At 50.2% G+C, this 19,122-nt stretch overlaps 1 long non-coding RNA gene across 1 annotated transcript in view; it reads right to left on the reverse strand.

Moving 5' to 3' along the window:
* Nucleotides 1–700: 700 nt before the first annotated feature.
* The window catches only part of LOC141277788 (uncharacterized), a 68,278-nt gene continuing 49,856 nt past the window's right edge, over nt 701–19,122 (reverse strand). The window contains exon 3 of the long non-coding RNA XR_012329631.1: nt 701–733. This is a non-coding gene — a long non-coding RNA (uncharacterized lncRNA). The remainder of the gene's footprint in view (nt 734–19,122) is intronic.

Genomic DNA, 19,122 nt, shown 5'->3' on the forward strand with positions numbered 1-19,122 from the left:
AATATCACTCAGCAATGAAATCTATGTCATCAGGCCCTTAGCAGCATAATGAGTGGATTCAGGTATGATGATTCTAACTGAAATAAGTCACACAGAAAAAGAAACATCATAAGATATCAGTAATACACGGAATGTAAACTTGGCTACACAGGAACTGAATTACAAAACAGAACAGGGTCTCAAATTTAGAAAACCAACTTATGCTTGCTTAAGGGGAAAGGTGAGTTGGGGTGCTGCATAAAACCAGAGATTGAAATGAGCACAGATAAAGTTCCTTAAGCCAAATATGGAATAGACAAGAGCTACTCCTTGCTCAACGAAATGGACTCAACACCCCATATTAAACGCCTAAGAATGTACCTGACTAGTAAGTATCTTAAAACCTATGGATTGCTATGTCTCCGAAAGAGAATCAAGCATGTGTACAGGGGCATAAACGCAGCAGTGATAGGATTGGAGAGGTTCGGTGAGCAAATGAAGACCCTTTGAAGTCATATTGCATGGTACCCATTCCACGGGTCTCAACTCTCCAGGTTTAAGGTATTCTTCCTTCAGCTAAAACATGCATGTGGAACCCAGAGTATGATCAACAGCGAGATGGGGAGACGTGTTCAAATATGTCTCAGTTTTCGTCCCCTGGTACTCGGGTGCAACATTCCAGACGCTTTACTAACACTCTCCCCACTTGGAGAGTCATCGCCTTTAACCTCCTGTTTGGCCCAGTTTGCAATTTCTGCGGAAGATGAACAGGAATAGGGAGAACCAATGAGAGACTAGCTGGAGGTGTCTGGACGGGCAAATTTAACTCTCATTTCCCACCAGGAAGAGGAATTAACCAAAGGCTCAGCGTGCCGTGCCGGAACCAGATTAGGGCCTGAAGCCATCCTGCGGTGTTGCGGCCAGCTCACAAGAAAGCGAGTTGAAGAAAGGAGCTCAGGGGCACTGTAATTCACAAACCTGCAGAGTTATAAATGACAGCTATCGTCCAAAAATATACTGAAGTAAGGCTGCCAAGAGGACTTGAAAGCGGGGCAGAATTGCAGGAAACCGATTTCAGGAGGTAGACTGGAATTGCATTGAAAGCATAGGAAAAGAGGCAGAACGTCCACAATGATGCACTTGGCCAAAAAGGGCGTATGCGTTTTTTCCTGAATATATTCAGGAAAAAACGCATACGCCCTTTTTGGCCAACCAAGCAAGCTTGCAAAGGAAATCTGCACTACAATGAAGTCTCACTTCCCCCCGGTCAAAAGGGCCATCTGAAAAAAGTGTAAAATCCAGAAAGGCAGGACAGGCCATGGAGAACTGGGAGCCTTGTTATGCTGATGGGCGGGATGTAAATTGCCAACAGACACTCGGGAGAAGTGTATGGTGTTTCCTGAAACATCTAAAAAACAAAGCAACAGAGCCTAGGGCACTTCCACTTATGGTCCTATAGCTTAGGGAAATTAAAATCAAAAAGACACAGCCACCCCAAAGTTTGGGAAGGCTCTGTTTACAAGAACCTCGTTTACAGTACAAGTTCAATATCGCAGAAAGTGAAAAATGGATAAAGAAGTTGTGGTACTTACGTACAAAGCAATATCACTCAGCAATGAAATCTATGTCATCAGGCCCGTAGCAGCATAATGAGTGGATTCAGGTACGATGATTCTAACTGAAATAAGTCACACAGAAAAAGAAACATCATAAGATATCACTAATACACGGAATGTAAACTTGGCTACACAGGAACTGAATTACAGAACAGAACAGGGTCTCAAATTTAGAAAACCAACTTATGCTTGCTTAAGGGGGAAGGTGAGTTGGGGTGCTGCATAAAACCAGAGTTTGAAATTAGCACAGATACTGTTCCATAAGCCACATATGTAATCGCCAAGACCTACCCCTTGCTCAACAAAATGGACTCAACAATGAGGTATCACCTCACATCTGATTGAATGGGCATCATCAGAAAATCTACAAACAAAAAATGCTGGAAAGGGTGTTGAGAAAAGGAACCCTCTTCCACTATTGTTGGGAATATAAATTGATACAGTCACTATGGAGAACAATATGGAGTTTCTTAAGAAACTAACAGTAGAATTACCATATGATACAGCAATCCCAGTTCTGGACATATACCCAGACAAAACCATAAATCAAAAAGAGACATTCACCGCAATGGTCATTGCCTCACTCTTTACAATATCGAGGTAATGGAAGCAAACTAAATGCCCACAGACAGACGAATGCATAAAGCTGTGGTACATATATAAAATGGAATATTACTAAGCCATGAAAAGGAATGAAATTGGGTCATTTGTAGAGATGTCGATGGATCTAAAGACTGTCATACAGAGTGAAGTAAGTCAGAAAGAGAAAAACAAATCTTGTATATTCATGCATATATGTGGAACCTAGAAAAACTGTACAGGTTAACCATTTTGCAAGGCATAAATAGAGCAACAGATGTAGACAACAAACGTATGGACAACAAGGGGGGAAAGCTGTTGAGGGGGTGGTGGTGGGAGGAGTTGAGAGACTGGGATTGGCATGTATACATTTATATGTATAAAATAGATAACCAATAAGAACCTGCTGTATAAAAATATAAAATAAAATTCAAAATTAAAAAGAAATAAAATTTAAAAAATAAAACAGAAAAAACAATTATTCCCTTCACATCCATGTATTTATATGAATAAATTATTTCCATGCTTATATCTGTAAATACAAAAAAGAGGAATAAAATCTACCTTGAACCAAAAACGAAAAAGAGAAAAAAAACACAGAACCCACCAGTTCCACAGAGGAAAACCGTATCAGGGCACTTGCTCCAGTTGTAAACAATTCTGAAGTTGGTCAGTGGTGGGGAATCGTCTCCCATTCAGCCAGCAGCCCCCACGCAACAAGCGTCCTCATTGCAAAGCTGGGGCACCGTGCCGAGGCATCTGTGAGTAAACGTGAGCTGAGCCCCAGGCCAGTTGCTGCTGAACTATTCCCACCCGTCCCAGGTAAAACACCTGAATATATACAAGGACTTGAAAGCCTAGAGGAAGGGCCATAGAGCCACACGAGTGACAGCATGCCGGCCGACTTGGTGCCTGCAGGCCAGCCAGGATGGTCCTGGCCCTGGGTGCTCTTCTGGAAGATTTCCATTTCCCTGCCTGAGATACCCGTCCTGTCCCTGCCCCCACTGCTTTTTTCCTTCCTCACCTCTGCCCAGGGAGAAATTCCAGCAGCAGGTATGGGTGACACATCCTCTTCTTTAGCAGGTGGCAGCCTGGCAACTGCTGCAGAAAGTCCAGCAGAGCCCCACTCACACTGGGCCACCCACAAAGCCGTGGCCTCTCACTCCCTCCCACCAGCCCAGCCCCGAGACTGCTGACAGGGCAGAGAAAATGGCGTCAGGCACGGCTGCAGGGGCTCTTGCTGCCTGGAGTGGTATTTATATTGATCTCAACCCAGGCACACCTGGGGAGGGCTGGCCGGCACGGTAAGGCTGCCCAGGTCAGCCAATCATCACCCCTCAGGGGCTCACAGTTGCAGAAAATGGAACTTGCTGAACCGGCCAGGTCCAAGGAACAGGTGTGGGCTCCTGAGAGTCAGGATAGACAAGGGGCTGCAGCTTTGGCTTGTTTTCTAATCATTTTATCTGGCCCATGAGTGGGAGACAACTTCAAGAAAACCCTCTCCTAATGAGAGGAACCCAGGAGTCAGGGAGAGGAGGGGTGGGTGGTGGTTGGAGACAGAGGCCTGGTGCCCCGGGTGCAGTGGAAGTCTCTGGAAGACCAGGTGGAGGGAGGCCACACAGAGTGATGCCCAGGGTCACAGACCTGTCGCAGCTGCTGTTTGTTAGTTCAAGTCCTGCTCTGAGGTGCTCTGTGTCAGCTCTGAGCGACAGGTGAGCTGGGGGTGCTCTGCAATGAGGGTTATGTGCACGGTTCCTGTGTGCCCAGCCCTGCCACGGTACCTGCAAGGGTAGCTCTGTATCCTGGGAGGGGCCTGACCACGAGAGCCCCGTGGGCTGGGGTGGGGGTGGGGTACCTGCCCAGGTGAGCTCCATATTCTGGGATTGGTCTGACCACGAGAGCCCCATGGGCTGCTGGGGACCTGGTAAAGTATGTCAGGACAGTCAGTGAAGCCACCGAGGATATACCTCCAGCTGCTCCTAATTCCTACACCCTGCTGGTCATTCTACCAACCACCAGGACATGGTATTCTGTATTAGTCTTCAATGATGCCTTCTTTTGTATTCCATTAGTCCCAGAGTCACAAGAAATTTTGGCTTGTGAGTGGCAGGACTCAACATACAACTAAAACAATACTTCCGGGCCGTCTGGCCCCAAGGGTGCAAAAATTCCCACACCATCTTTGGGGAAAGCTTAGCTAAAGACCTAAAAGTTCTACCTCTGGAAAAGAAAACCCTCCTTCAGTACGCAGATGACATTCTGATCGCCAGCCCTACTAAGGAGGCCTCTGAACTACCAAGCCAATAAAGGATAGAAGTTGTCCAAGAAAAAGCTCAAATATCACAGACTGCGGTGATCTGCCTGGGCTTCATTCTCACAGAAGGTCAGAGAAGCCCATCCCAGGAAAGGGAAGAAACCATTTTCAGCCTTACCCCTTTCTAAAACTAGAAGACAGCTTAGGGGTTCCTGGGGAGGCCAGGGTTTGCTGCTTCTGGATCCCTAACTACAGTCTACTAGCTGGGCCTCTATATGAAACACTGAAAGGAAAAGATGATGATCCTTTTGAATAGAATCCAGAAGTGGCCTTTCAAGAATGGAAAGAGCAGTCAATTCAGACCCTTGCCCTGGAACTCCCTAATTTAGCTAAACCCTTTGACCTTTACATTCCCAGTGAAAGGTGAATCGCCATTGGAGAATTAGTGCAAAAACTGGGACCACTTGAAATGGAACAATGCAAGAATGCCATCCAGGTAGGATAAACTACGGTCACCAAGGGGCTTGGCCCACTGCCACATCTGGCCAAGATACTGGCGGTATCTAAAAACCTGGAAATCAGCAGCCCAAAAGGCCACCTCCCTCCTAAGGGAAAAGGACCCCACGTGGTGATCCTAACCACCAACCATGCCCTGAAGTTGCAGGGTTTGCTCCGTGGGCACACCAACCTCGAGTGAGGAGGCCCTCCAACTCCAACATCCAGAGAGATAACCGGGGGCAACAGGGCACCATGACGACTCATGTGAACATCACTTGACCTGGAGTTTCTCTCATAAAACAACAAGAGTGTGTCCCAAAAGAGTAGACTACTGCTTGCAGGACTTACTGCACCCAGAGGGGAGCTAATAATCTTGGCGGGGGAACAGTATACCACACTGTCACCATAGAAAAGCCTACAGACACCGTGCTGATGGTGGCCAATAAGACCGGCTGGACTCCTGTTTACTTCAAAAGGCTGTTGACTCAGTGGCCATCATGGTCCTTGATCACCACTGACCCTGGACTGTCTGGGAGTTGAGCGGGCAGGGCTCTGACACCTGGTGCTGTTTGTACATTAATTCAGGGGCCTAATTGAAGAAAGCGCAGACTACTGGTCAGAGCATCTAGGCTGGCAGAAACGGTCAGCCTAAGGTGGCCGAACAAATGTGGGGCGGGGTGAAACCGGCCCCCACAGCGTCTCTGCACATCTCTTTCCTGGACCCTTAAAGGTCATTAGAATCTATAACACTTCCAATGCTGGTGCTCAGGTGGACGAGCAGGGAGGCAGGGGGCCTGGGGACAATCAACGTCACCTGGAGGCTGCTGGGGAGAAGCTCTGACCCTCGCCCCCGGGTATGAGGGCTCCCAACACAGCACTCAGCAGTTACAGAAGAAGGGTCTGCACCCTCAGCACTCCAAGAATGAGGAACGGGACAAAAGGCAGAGGAGGGGTTTGTCCCCAGCAAAGCCCATTAAAAATCCCTGGGAGATAAAAATAGAATCTGGGCAATAAAGTCAATTCTAACCTTTTTTATCCTTTGTGCTTTGTCTAATTTCATGTGCTCCTAGGGTCCCGCATGCAGAGGTTCCACACCCGGCACTTCAGACCAGATTTCCTAGTGCAGAATGGCTGGGACGACACCTCAGCTCCTGGGGCCCAGTGCAGACTCCGCGATATAGAGCCTGAGCTGCAGCCAACCCGGCCCTCCAGAGCTCCGCCCCCTCCCTCTCACTGACTCTGACAGGATCTCTACACAGCAGCCCAGCCCACAGCCCACGGGGTAGTGCATGTTCTCACCTCTCCATTCTCTAATCAAAATATAAAGTTTCCTTTGCTTGTGAACCAAACTCAGTCTCGATCTGTTGGCCCCAATGACACTGGGCAGGGGGACACTTGTTGGGGTCCACTCTGGAGGATCAGTAACAGAAATTGAGACTATTGTAACCTCAATGAACAGATGTGTGAGCCAAACTGTAGTTAACATAGAACAGTGTATAAGGCTCGGGTAAAATAAGATGTTTCTAACACTTCCATTTGATATTTCCATCACTTTATTATAAGCAAGTTCAGTGAAAGGGTTTGTCTTATTTATCAGGTCAATATTAGAGAAACGAAGTGATTTCTTTCCAAGGATGTACATCTAATAATGTTGGTTAAACCTTCAATCTTGTTTTAAATGCTTTTCCATGGAAAATGATACCTCTCTTTCAGCTCCCCCATTTCTGAGAAGTATAAAATCTTATAATTTATTATTACCAAAGGGGAAAGGTGGGAGGAGGGATAAATTAACAGTTTGGGATTAACACATACACACTGCTATGTATAAAATAGATCATCAACAAGGAACTACTGTATAGCACAGGGAACTACACTCAACATTTTGCAATAACCTATAAGGGGAAATAATCTGAAAAAGAATAGATATTTTTATTGACATCATCTATCAATGACAGTTAAAGTGTAGCCTAAGGGAAGCTGGTGGTGAGTGCTTCTGACCCTGAAGACTTCAATCATCTAAAGTTTGGACTCTGCCTACTTCCCAAGGCCCTTAATGAACATATGTGTAGCCGTAGCTTAAAAACTTCCCCAGTTTGGGTTTCGGGGAGACACTGATTTTGAAAAAGCCCTGGTGTTCTCCTTACATGAATGGGACTCTTCCTACTGCTAAAACATGTCTGTCACACCCAGAGGATGGTATACCGTCTGATCGGGAAGAGTTTGGAAAAGGCATCTCATCTCCTCATCTCCTGGTGCTCGGGTTCACCCCTCCAGCGTCTTTACTAACAGTCTCCCCACTTGGAGATGTCAGCACTGTCAACATCCTGTTGCGTACAGTTTGGAATTTGTCCAGAGGATGAAGCGGAAGGATGAGGAACAATGAGAGACAAGTCCTAGGTGTTCAGACAGGCACATGTCACTCTAATTTCCAATCAGGAAGACGAATTGACCAAAGGCTAGGGTTGCCCATGGAAACAGTATAGGGCTTGAGGAAATCCCGCTGCTTTGTGGCCAGTTCCCATAAACACAAGTTGAACAATGGAACTCAGGGGCAGTAAAATTCACGAAACTGCAGAGTTGAAAATATCCATCACTGAAAAATGTCTTGAGGAAAGTCAGAGAAAAGGACTTGTAAGCAAGGGAGAATGGCAGGAAAGGGATTTGAGGAGGTAGAAAGGACTCGCCATTAAGCACAAGAAAAGGAGCTGAACATTGCCAACATTGCAGTTGGCCAAAAAGGGTGTATGCGTTTTTTTCTGTATATATTCAAGAAAAGGGCATACACTTTTTTAGCCAACCAAACAGGTGGGCACTGGAAGTCAATACTACAAAAGATATCACTTCGCATCAGTCAGAAGAGCCATCCTCATAAAGCGTAAACAACAGAAATGCAGGACAGGGCAACGAGAAGAGGGAGCCCTGTGAGACTTATAGTGGAAATGTATATTGCCAACGGCCATTCTGGAGAAGTGTATTGTGTTTACTAAAGCATCTAAAAAATGAGCTACAGAGCATAGGGCACTTGCACTCATGGGCGTATATCTTGGGATAAACAAAAATCGAGAGGACACAGGCACCCCAATGTTTACCCCCTCTCTGTTTAAAAGATCCTCGACTAGGATATAACTTAAATGTCTCTGGAGGGAAAAAATGGATAGAGATGTGGTACTTAGGTAGAGTGGAATATTACTCAGCCTGGAAATCAATGAAATATGGCCAGTTGTAACAACTCCGGAGGAGTTACGTATGATCTTTCTAAGTGACATAATTCAAAAAGAAAAAGACACATATCATAAGATATCACTTAAAGGTGGAATCCAAAATGGCTACACATGAAATAAATTACAAAACAAAAACATAGTCAAATATGTAGAAAACACGCATAAGGCTGCTAAACGGGAAAGGTGGGGAGGGGTGAGGCATCATCCAGGAGGTTGAAATTAGCAAAGATACCATTCCAAATACCAAACTGATAATCAACAAGGCCTACACGGTAGCTAAAAGAACTGCACTCAGCACACTCAAGTCACTGGAAAAGAATATATACGACTGGTAAGAATCTGAAAAAGAATTTACTGATGTCTCTCTGTACGTGAATCAAGTGGATGTACAGCAGCAAGAAACAGAGCTTTGAAAATCAGCTGTAACCAATATAGTAATAAATTGAAAAAAATAAACGACAGAGAGACAGAGAAAACCTCTTACAACTTTTCCTCAGGGACGGTGATGCAACATGGATTGAACACATCTAGACCCACAGCAGGATGAGACATAAGGCTGGAAACTGTTTGCACTAAGAGAAATGTGAGGTTGGGTGAGGAAATGCACACCCTTTAAAGTAATACTACCTGGTACCCATCCAATGGGTCCCAAGTCTGCAGGTTCAAGGGATCTTCCTACAGCTAAAACATGCATGGAAAACCCAGAGGACTGTACACCATGTGATCGGGAGATGTGTCTAAAATGCACCTCATTTATCCTCTCCTGGTGCTCCTGTTCACCATTCCAGCCACGTTACTTAGAATCTCCCCACTTGGAGAATCAGCACATTTAAATTTCTGTTTCACACATTTTGCAAATTGTGAGGAGGATGAACGGGAAGAGGGGGAACCAATGAGAGAATAGTTGAAGGGGTTTGGACGGGCACATATCACTCTAATTTCCCATTAAGAATAAGAATTGAAAAAAGGCTCAGCCCACCTCGCCGGAGCCAAAATAGGGCCTGAAGCAATCCTGCGGGTTTGAGGCCAGCTCACAAAAGAGCAACTTAAAAAATGGAGCTCAGGGTCGCTGCAATTCACAAACCTGCAGAGTTATAAATGAAAACTAACGTCCAAAAATATGTTGAGGTAAGGCAAAGAAGAGGATCTGAATGCAAGACAGAATTGCAAGAAACAGATTTCAAGAGATAGATTGGACTCGTCTTTAAAGCACATGAAAAGCGGCAGAATTTCGACAATGATGCAGTTGGCCCAAAAGGGCGTATGCGTTTTTTCCTGATTATATCCAGGAAAAAACGCATACGAACTTTATGGGCAACGAAGCAAGCAAGCAATGCAAATGTGCACAACAAAGAAGTCTCATTTCCCACCGGTCAAAAGGGCCATCCTAAAAAATTGTAAAAACCAGAAATGCAGGACAGGCCATGGAGAACAGGGAGCCTTTATACGCTGATGGGCAGTGTGTGAACTGCCGAGAGCCACTCTGGAGAAGTGTATGGTGGTTCCTAAATCATCTAAAAAACAGAGCTACAGAGCATAGGACACTTCCAATATTGGGAGTATATCTAGGGAAGTCTAAAAATCAACAAGACACAAGAACACCACACTTTAGGGCTACTCTGTTTACAAGAACCTCAACTTCAGTACACCTTAAATATCCCAGGAAAGAGAACAATGGATAAAGAAGATGTGGTACTTATGTACAATGGAATATCTCTTCACCATGAAATCAATGTAATAAGGCCAGTAGAAGGATAAAGAGTGGATTTAGGTCCGATAATACTACTTGAAATAAGTCAAACAGAAAAAGAAACATATCATAAGATATCACCTATAGAGGGAGGGTAAATATGGCTGCACAAGAAATGAATTACAGAACAGAACAGTGTCTCACATTTAGAAAACACACTTATGTCAGCTTAAGGGGAAAGGAGAGGTGGGGTGATGCATAAAACCAGAGTTTGAAATTAGCACAGATACCGTTCAATAAACCAAATAGGTATTAGACAAGATCTACACGTTGCTCAATGAACTGGCCTCAACACACCCTATACACCGCAGAGAAATATATCTGAGTAATAAGAATCTTAAAACCCATGTATTGATATATCTCCATAAGGGAATCAAGTGTGTGCAGAGCGGCACAAACACAGCAGTGAAAATGAGCTAAACCCCATTATAGAAATAAATTTTAAAAACAAAATGCAGAAACAATGAAAGAGAGAAAAATTCTTACAAAATTTGCTCAGGGGCTGTGATGCAACCTGGATTGACCACATATAAACCCACAGCTGGATAAGACATAAGGCTGGACACTTGGGGCTGAGAGGATTGGTGACCTTTGGTGAGCAACTGCCAAAAGTTTAATGCAATACTTCATGCTACTCATTCCAAGGGTCCCAACACTCCAGGTTGAAGGGAATCTTCCTACAGCTAAACCATGCTTGGGAAACCCAGCGACTGGTATACCATATGATCGGGAAAGGTTTCTAAAACGCACCTCATTTATCCTCTCCTGGGACTCCGGATCGACATTCCAGCCACTTTACTAAAAACATCCCCTCATGGAGAGTCAATGCCTTTAAGTTCTGGTATCGCACAGTCTGCAGTTAGTGGGGAGGATGAATGGGAATAGGGGGAACCAGTGAGAAACTAGCTGTAGCAGTTTCAATGGGCACATGTCACTCTAATTTCACATCAGTAAGAAGAATTAACCAAAGGCACAGCAAGGTGCCCCAGAAGAAGAATAGGGCCTGAAGGAATCCTGTGGTTATGAGGCAAGATCACAAAAATAAGAGCTGAAAAATGGAGCTAAGGGCCACTGCAAGTCAAAAACCTGCAGAGTTATAAAGGCCAACTATTTTCAAAAAATATATTGAGGTAAGGCTATGAAGCGGCAATGAAATCAAGTCAGAATTGCAGGAAACCAATTTCAGGAGGTAGACTGGAATTGCACTGAAAACATATGAAGAAAGTCAGAACCTCGACAATGATGCACTTGGCCAAAAAGGGCGTATGCGTTTTTTCCTGAATATATTCAGAGAAAAACGCATAAGCCCTTTTTGGCCAACCAAGCAAGCTTGCAAAGGAAATCTGCACTACAACGAACTCTCACTTCCTCCCGGTCAAAAGGGCCATCTGAAAAGAGTGTAAAATCCAGAAAGGCAAGACAGGCCATGGAGAACTGGGAGCCTTGTTATGCTGATGGGCGGGGTGTAAATTGCCAACAGCCACTCGGGAGAAGTGTATGGTGTTTCCTGAAACATCTAAAAAACAAAGCAACAGAGCCTAGGGCACTTCCACTTATGGTCCTATAGCTTAGGGAAATTAAAATCAAAAAGACAAAGCCACCCCAAAGTTTGGGACGGCTCTGTTTACAAGAACCTCGTTTACGGTACAAGTTCAATATCGCACTAAACGAAAAATGGATAAAGAACTTGTGGTACTTACGTACAATGCAATATCACTCAGCAATGAAATCTATGTCATCAGGCCCGGAGCAGCATAATGAGTGGATTCAGGTATGATGATTCTAACTGAAATAAGTCACACAGAAAAAGAAACATCATAAGATATCACTAATACACGGAATGTAAACTTGGCTACAAAGGAACTGGATTACAAAAGAGAACAGGGTCTCAAATTTAGAAAACCAACTTATGCTTGCTTAAGGGGAAAGGTGAGTTGGGGTGCTGCATAAAACCAGAGATTGAAATGAGCACAGATAAAGTTCCGTAAGCCAAATATGTAATAGACAAGAGCTACTCCTTGCTACACGAAATGGACTCAACACCCCATATTAAACGCCTAAGAATGTACCTGACTAGTAAGTATCTTAAAACCTATGGATTGCTATGTCTCCGAAAGAGAATCAAGCGTGTGTACAGGGGCATAAAAACAGCAGTGATAGGATTGGAGAGGTTTGGTGAGCAAATGAAGACCCTTTGAAGTCATATTGCATGGTACCCATTCCACGGGTCTCTACTCTCCAGGTTTAAGGGATTCTTCCTTCAGCTAAAACATGCATGTGGAACCCAGAGTATGATCCACCCTAACCCTTCCCCGAAGCCTTACCCTAACCCATTCCCAAGTCCTAAACCGTACGCTAACACTAACCCATGCCCTCACACGTACGTTCACCCTAAACCGTTTTCGTACCTGCACCTGGACCCTAAACCGTACTCAAACCCTAACCCTAACCCTAGCCCGAACCCTAACCCTAACCCTTCCCCGAAGCCTGACCCTCACCCGTCCCCTAATCCTAACCCGTACGCTAACACTAACCCGCGCCCTCACACGTACACTCCCCCTAAAGCGTTGTCGTACCCTCCCCTGGACCCTAAACCGTCCCCGTCCCCTAACCCTAACCCTAGCCCGAACCCTAACCCTAACACTTCCCACAAGCCTGACCCTCACCCGTCCCCTAATCCTAACCCGTACTGCTAACACTAACCCGCGCCCTCACACCTACGCTCGCCCTAAAGCGTTGTCGTACCCTCACCTGGACCCTAAACCGTCCCCTGTCCCCTAACCCTAACCCTAGCCCGAACCCTAACCCTAACCCTTCCCCGAAGCCTGACCCTCACCCGTCCCCTAATCCTAACCCGTACGCTAACACTAACCTGCGCCCTCACACGTACGCTCCCCCTAAAGCAGTTGTCGTACCCTCCCCTGAACCCTAAACCGTCCCCGTCCCCTAATCCTAACCCTAGCCCGAACCCTAACCCTAACCCTTCCCCGAAGCCTGACCCTCACCCGTCCCCTAATCCTAACCCGTACGCTAACACTAACCCGCGCCCTCACACCTACGCTCCCCCTAAAGCGTTGTCGTACCCTCACCTGGACCCTAAACCGTCCCTGTCTCCTAATCCTAACCCTAGCCCGAACCCTAACCCTAACCCTTCCCCGAAGCCTGACCCTCACCCGTCCCATAATCCTAACCCTGTACGCTAACACTAACCCGCGCCCTCACACGTATGCTCCCACTAAAGCGTTGTCGTACCCTCACCTGGACCCTAAACCGTCCCCGTCCCCTAACCCTAACCCTAGCCCGAACCCTAACCCTAACCCTTCCCCGAAGCCTGACCCTCACCCGTCCCCTAATCCTGAACCTGTACGCTAACACTAACCCACGCCCTCACACGTACGCTCCCCCTAAAGCGTTGTCGTACCCTCACCTGGACCCTAAACCGTCCCCGTCCCCTAACCCTAACCCTAGCCCGAACCCTAACCCTAACCCTTCCCCGAAGCCTGACCCTCACCCGTCCCCTAATCCTAACCCGTACGCTAACACTAACCCGCGCCCTCACACGTACGCTCCCCCTAAAGCGTTGTCGTACCCTCCCCTGGACCCTAAACCGTCCCCGTCCCCTAACCCTAACCCTAGCCCGAACCCTAACCCTAACACTTCCCGAAGCCTGACCCTCACCCGTCCCCTAATCCTAACCCGTACGCTAACACTAACCCGCGCCCTCACACGTACGCTCCCCCTAAAGCGTTGTCGTACCCTCCACCTGGACCCTAAACCGTCCCAGTCCCCTAACCCTAACCCTAGCCCGAACCCTAACCCTAACCCTTCCCCGAAGCCTGACCCTCACCCGTCCCCTAATCCTAACCCGTACGCTAACACTAACCCGCGCCCTCACACGTACGCTCCCCCTAAAGCGTTGTCGTACCCTCACCTGGACCCTAAACCGTCCCCGTCCCCTAACCCTAACCCTAGCCCGAACCCTAACCCTAACCCTTCCCCGAAGCCTGACCCTCACCCGTCCCCTAATCCTAACCCGTACGCTAACACTAACCCGCGCCCTCACACGTACGCTCCCCCTAAAGCGTTGTCGTACCCTCACCTGGACCCTAAACCGTCCCCGTCCCCTAACCCTAACCCTAGCCCGAACCCTAACCCTAACCCTTCCCCGAAGCCTGACCCTCACCCGTCCCCTAATCCTAACCCGTACGCTAACACTAACCCGCGCCCTCACACGTACGCTCCCCTAAAGCGTTGTCGTACCCTCACCTGGACCCTAAACCGTCCCCGTCCCCTAACCCTAACCCTAGCCCGAACCCTAACCCTAACACTTCCCCGAAGCCTGACCCTCACCCGTCCCCTAATCCTAACCCGTACGCTAACACTAACCCGCGCCCTCACACGTACGCTCCCCCTAAAGCGTTGTCGTACCCTCACCTGGACCCTAAACCGTCCCCGTCCCCTAACCCTAACCCTAGCCCGAACCCTAACCCTAACCCTTCCCCGAAGCCTGACCCTCACCCGTCCCCTAATCCTAACCCGTACGCTAACACTAACCCGCGCCCTCACACGTACGCTCCCCCTAAAGCGTTGTCGTACCCTCACCTGGACCCTAAACCGTCCCCGTCCCCTAACCCTAACCCTAGCCCGAACCCTAACCCTAACCCTTCCCCGAAGCCTGACCCTCACCCGTCCCCTAATCCTAACCCGTACGCTAACACTAACCCGCGCCCTCACACGTACGCTCCCCCTAAAGCGTTGTCGTACCCTCACCTGGACCCTAAACCGTCCCCGTCCCCTAACCCTAACCCTAGCCCGAACCCTAACCCTAACCCTTCCCCGAAGCCTGACCCTCACCCGTCCCCTAATCCTAACCCGTACGGCTAACACTAACCCGCGCCCTCACACGTACGCTCCCCCTAAAGCGTTCTCGTACCCTCCCCTGGACCCTAAACCGTCCCCGTCCCCTAAGCCTAACCGTAGCCCGAACCCTAACCCTAACCCTTCCCCGAAGCCTGACCCTCACCCGTCCCCTAATGCTAACCCGTACGCTAACACTAACCCGCGCCCTCACACGTACGCTCCCCCTAAAGCGTTGTCGTACCCTCCCCTGGACCCTAAACCGTCCCCGTCCCCTAACCCTAACCCTAGCCCGAACCCTAACCCTAACCCTTCCCCGAAGCCTGACCCTCACCCGTCCCCTAATCCTGAACCTGTACGCTAACACTAACCCACGCCCTCACACTTACGCTCCCCCTAAAGTGTTGTCGTACCCTCACCTGGACCCTAAACCGTCCCCGTCCCCTAACCCTAACCCTAGCCCGAACCCTAACCCTAACCCTTCCCCGAAGCCTGACCCTCACCTGTCCCCTAATCCTAACCCGTACGCTAACACTAACCCGCGCCCTCACACGTACGCTCCCCGTAAAGTGTTGTCGTACCCTCACCTGGACCCTAAACCGTCCCCGTCCCCTAACCCTATCCCTAGCCCGATCCCTAACCCTAAACCTTCCCCGAAGCCTGACCCTCACCCGTCCCCTAATGCTAACCCGTACGCTAACACTAACCCGCGCCCTCACACGTACTCTCCCCCTAAAGCGTTGTCGTACCCTCCACTGGACCCTAAACCGTCCCCGTCCCCTGACCCTAACCCTAGCCCGAACCCTAACCCTAACCCTTCCCCGAAGCCTGACCCTCACCCGTCCCCTAATCCTAACCCGTACGCTAACACTAACCCGCGCCCTCACACGTACGCTCGCCCTAAAGCGTTGTCGTACCCTCACCTGGACCCTAAACCGTCCCTGTCCCCTAACCCTAACCCTAGCCCGAACCCTAACCCTAACCCTTCCCCGAAGCCTGACCCTCACCCGTCCCCTAATCCTAACCCGTACGCTAACACTAACCCGCGCCCTCACACGTACGCTCCCACTAAAGCGTTCTCGTACCCTCACCTGGACCCTAAACCCTCCCCGTCCCCTAACCCTAACCCTAGCCCAAACCCTAACCCTAAACCTTCCCCGAAGCTTGACCCTCAGCCGTGCCCTAATCCTAACCCGTACGCTAATACTAACCCGCGCCCTCACACGTACGCTCCCCCTAAAGCGTTGTCATACCCTCACCTGGACCCTAAACCGTCCCCGTCCCCTAACCCTAACCCTAGCCCGAACCCTAACCCTAACCCTTCCCCGAAGCCTGACCCTCACCCGTCCCCTAATCCTAACCCGTACGCTAACACTAACCCGCGCCCTCACACGTACGCTCCCCCTAAAGCGTTGTCGTACCCTCACCTGGACCCTAAACCGTCCCCGTCCCCTAACCCTAACCCTAGCCCGAACCCTAACCCTAACCCTTCCCCGAAGCCTGACCCTCACCCGTCCCCTAATCCTAACCCGTACGCTAACACTAACCCGCACCCTCACACGTACGCTCCCCCTAAAGCGTTGTCGTACCCTCACCTGGACCCTAAACCGTCCCCGTCCCCTAACCCTAACCCTAGCCCGAACCCTAACCCTAACCCTTCCCCGAAGCCTGACCCTCACCCGTCCCCTAATCCTAACCCGTACGCTAACACTAACCCACGCCCTCACACTTACGCTCCCCCTAAAGCGTTGTCGTACCCTCACCTGGACCCTAAACCGTCCCCGTCCCCTAACCCTAACCCTAGCCCGAACCCTAACCCTAACCCTTCCCCGAAGCCTGACCCTCACCCGTCCCCTAATCCTAACCCGTACGCTAACACTAACCCGCGCCCTCACACGTACGCTCCCCTAAAGCGTTGTCGTACCCTCACCTGGACCCTAAACCGTCCCCGTCCCCTAACCCTAACCCTAGCCCGAACCCTAACCCTAACCCTTCCCCGAAGCCTGACCCTCACCCGTCCCCTAATCCTAACCCGTACGCTAACACTAACCCGCGCCCTCACACGTACGCTCCCCCTAAAGCGTTGTCGTACCCTCACCTGGACCCTAAACCGTCCCCGTCCCCTAACCCTAACCCTAGCCCGAACCCTAACCCTAACACTTCCCCGAAGCCTGACCCTCACCCGTCCCCTAATCCTAACCCGTACGCTAACACTAACCCGCGCCCTCACACCTACGCTCGCCCTAAATGCGTTGTCGTACCCTCCCCTGGACCCTAAACCGTCCCCGTCCCCTAACCCTAACCCTAGCCCGAACCCTAACCCTAACACTTCCCCGAAGCCTGACCCTCACCCGTCCCCTAATCCTAACCCGTACGCTAACACTAACCCGCGCCCTCACACAGTACTGCTCCCCCTAAAGCGTTGTCGTATCCTCACCTGGACCCTAAACCGTCCCCGTCCCCTAACCCTAACCCTAGCCCGAACCCTAACCCTAACCCTTCCCCGAAGCCTGACCCTCACCCGTCCACTAATCCTAACCCGTACGCTAACACTAACCCGCGCCCTCACACGTACGCTCCCCCTAAAAGCGTTGTCGTACCCTCCACTGGACCCTAAACCGTCCCCGTCCCCTAACCCTAACCCTAGCCCGATCCCTAACCCTAACCCTTCCCCGAAGCCTGACCCTCACCCGTCCCCTAATCCTTACCCGTACGCTAACACTAACGTGCGCCCTCACACGTACGCTCCCCCTAAAGCGTTGTCGTACCCTCACCTGGACCCTAAACCGTCCCCGTCCCCTAACCCTAACCCTAGCCCAAACCCTAACCCTAACCCTTCCCCGAAGCCTGACCCTCACCCGTCCCCTAATCCTGACCCGTACGCCAACACTAACCCGCCCCCTCACACGTACGCTTCCCCTAAAGCGTTCTCGTACCCTCACCTAGGACCCTAAACCGTCCCGGTCCGCTAACCCTAACCCTAACCCGAACCCTAACCCTAACCCTTCCCCGAAGCCTGACCCTCACCCGTCCCCTAATCCTAACCCGTACGCTAACACTAACCCGCGCCCTCACACGTACGCTCCCCCTAAAGCGTTGTTCGTACCCTCACCTGGACCCTAAACCGTCCCCGTCCCCTAACCCTAACCCTAGCCCGATCCCTAACCATAACACTTCTCCGAAGCCTGACCCTCACCCGCCCCCTAATCCTAACCCGTACGCTAACACTAACCCATGCCCTCACACGTATGCTCCCACTAAAGCGTTGTCGTATCCTCACCTGGACTCTAAACCGTCCCCGTCCCCTAACCCTAACCCTAGCCCGAACCCTAACCCTAACCCTTCCCCGAAACCTGACCCTCACCCGTCCCCTAATCCTAACCCGTACGCTAACACTAACCCGCGCCCTCACACGTACGTTCCCCCTAAAGCGTTGTCGTACCCTCACCTGGACCCTAAACCGTCCCCGTCCCCTAACCCTAACCCTAGCCCGAACCCTAACCCTAACCCTTCCCCGAAGCCTGACCCTCACCCGTCCCCTAATCCTAACCCGTACGCTAACACTAACCCGCGCCCTCACACGTACGCTCCCCCTAAAGCGTTGTCGTACCCTCACCTGGACCCTAAACCGTCCCCGTCCCCTAACCCTAACCCTAGCCCGAACCCTAACCCTAACCCTTCCCCGAAGCCTGACCCTCACCCGTCCCCTAATCCTAACCCGTACGCTAACACTAACCCGCGCCCTCACACGTACGCTCCCCCTAAAGCGTTGTCGTACCCTCACCTGGACCCTAAACCGTCCCCGTCCCCTAACCCTAACCCTAGCCCGAACCCTAACCCTAACCCTTCCCCGAAGCCTGACCCTCACCCGTCCCCTAATCCTAACCCGTACGCTAACACTAACCCGCGCCCTCACACGTACGCTCCCCCTAAAGCGTTGTCGTACCCTCACCTGGACCCTAAACCGTCCCCGTCCCCTAACCCTAACCCTAGCCCGAACCCTAACCCTAACCCTTCCCCGAAGCCTGACCCTCACCCGTCCCCTAATCCTAACCCGTACGCTAACACTAACCCGCGCCCTCACACGTACGCTCCCCCTAAAGCGTTGTCGTACCCTCACCTGGACCCTAAACCGTCCCCGTCCCCTAACCCTAACCCTAGCCCGAACCCTAACCCTAACCTTCCCCGAAGCCTGACCCTCACCCGTCCCCTAATCCTAACCCGTACGCTAACACTAACCCGCGCCCTCACACGTACGCTCCCCCTAAAGCGTTGTCGTACCCTCCCCTGGACCCTAAACCGTCCCCGTCCCCTAAGCCCTAACCCTAGCCCGAACCCTAACCCTAACCCTTCCCCGAAGCCTGACCC

The sequence above is a fragment of the Tursiops truncatus genome, unplaced genomic scaffold (assembly GCF_011762595.2).
Source record: "Tursiops truncatus isolate mTurTru1 unplaced genomic scaffold, mTurTru1.mat.Y mat_scaffold_78_arrow_ctg1, whole genome shotgun sequence".
Taxonomy (NCBI): Eukaryota; Metazoa; Chordata; class Mammalia; order Artiodactyla; family Delphinidae; genus Tursiops; species Tursiops truncatus.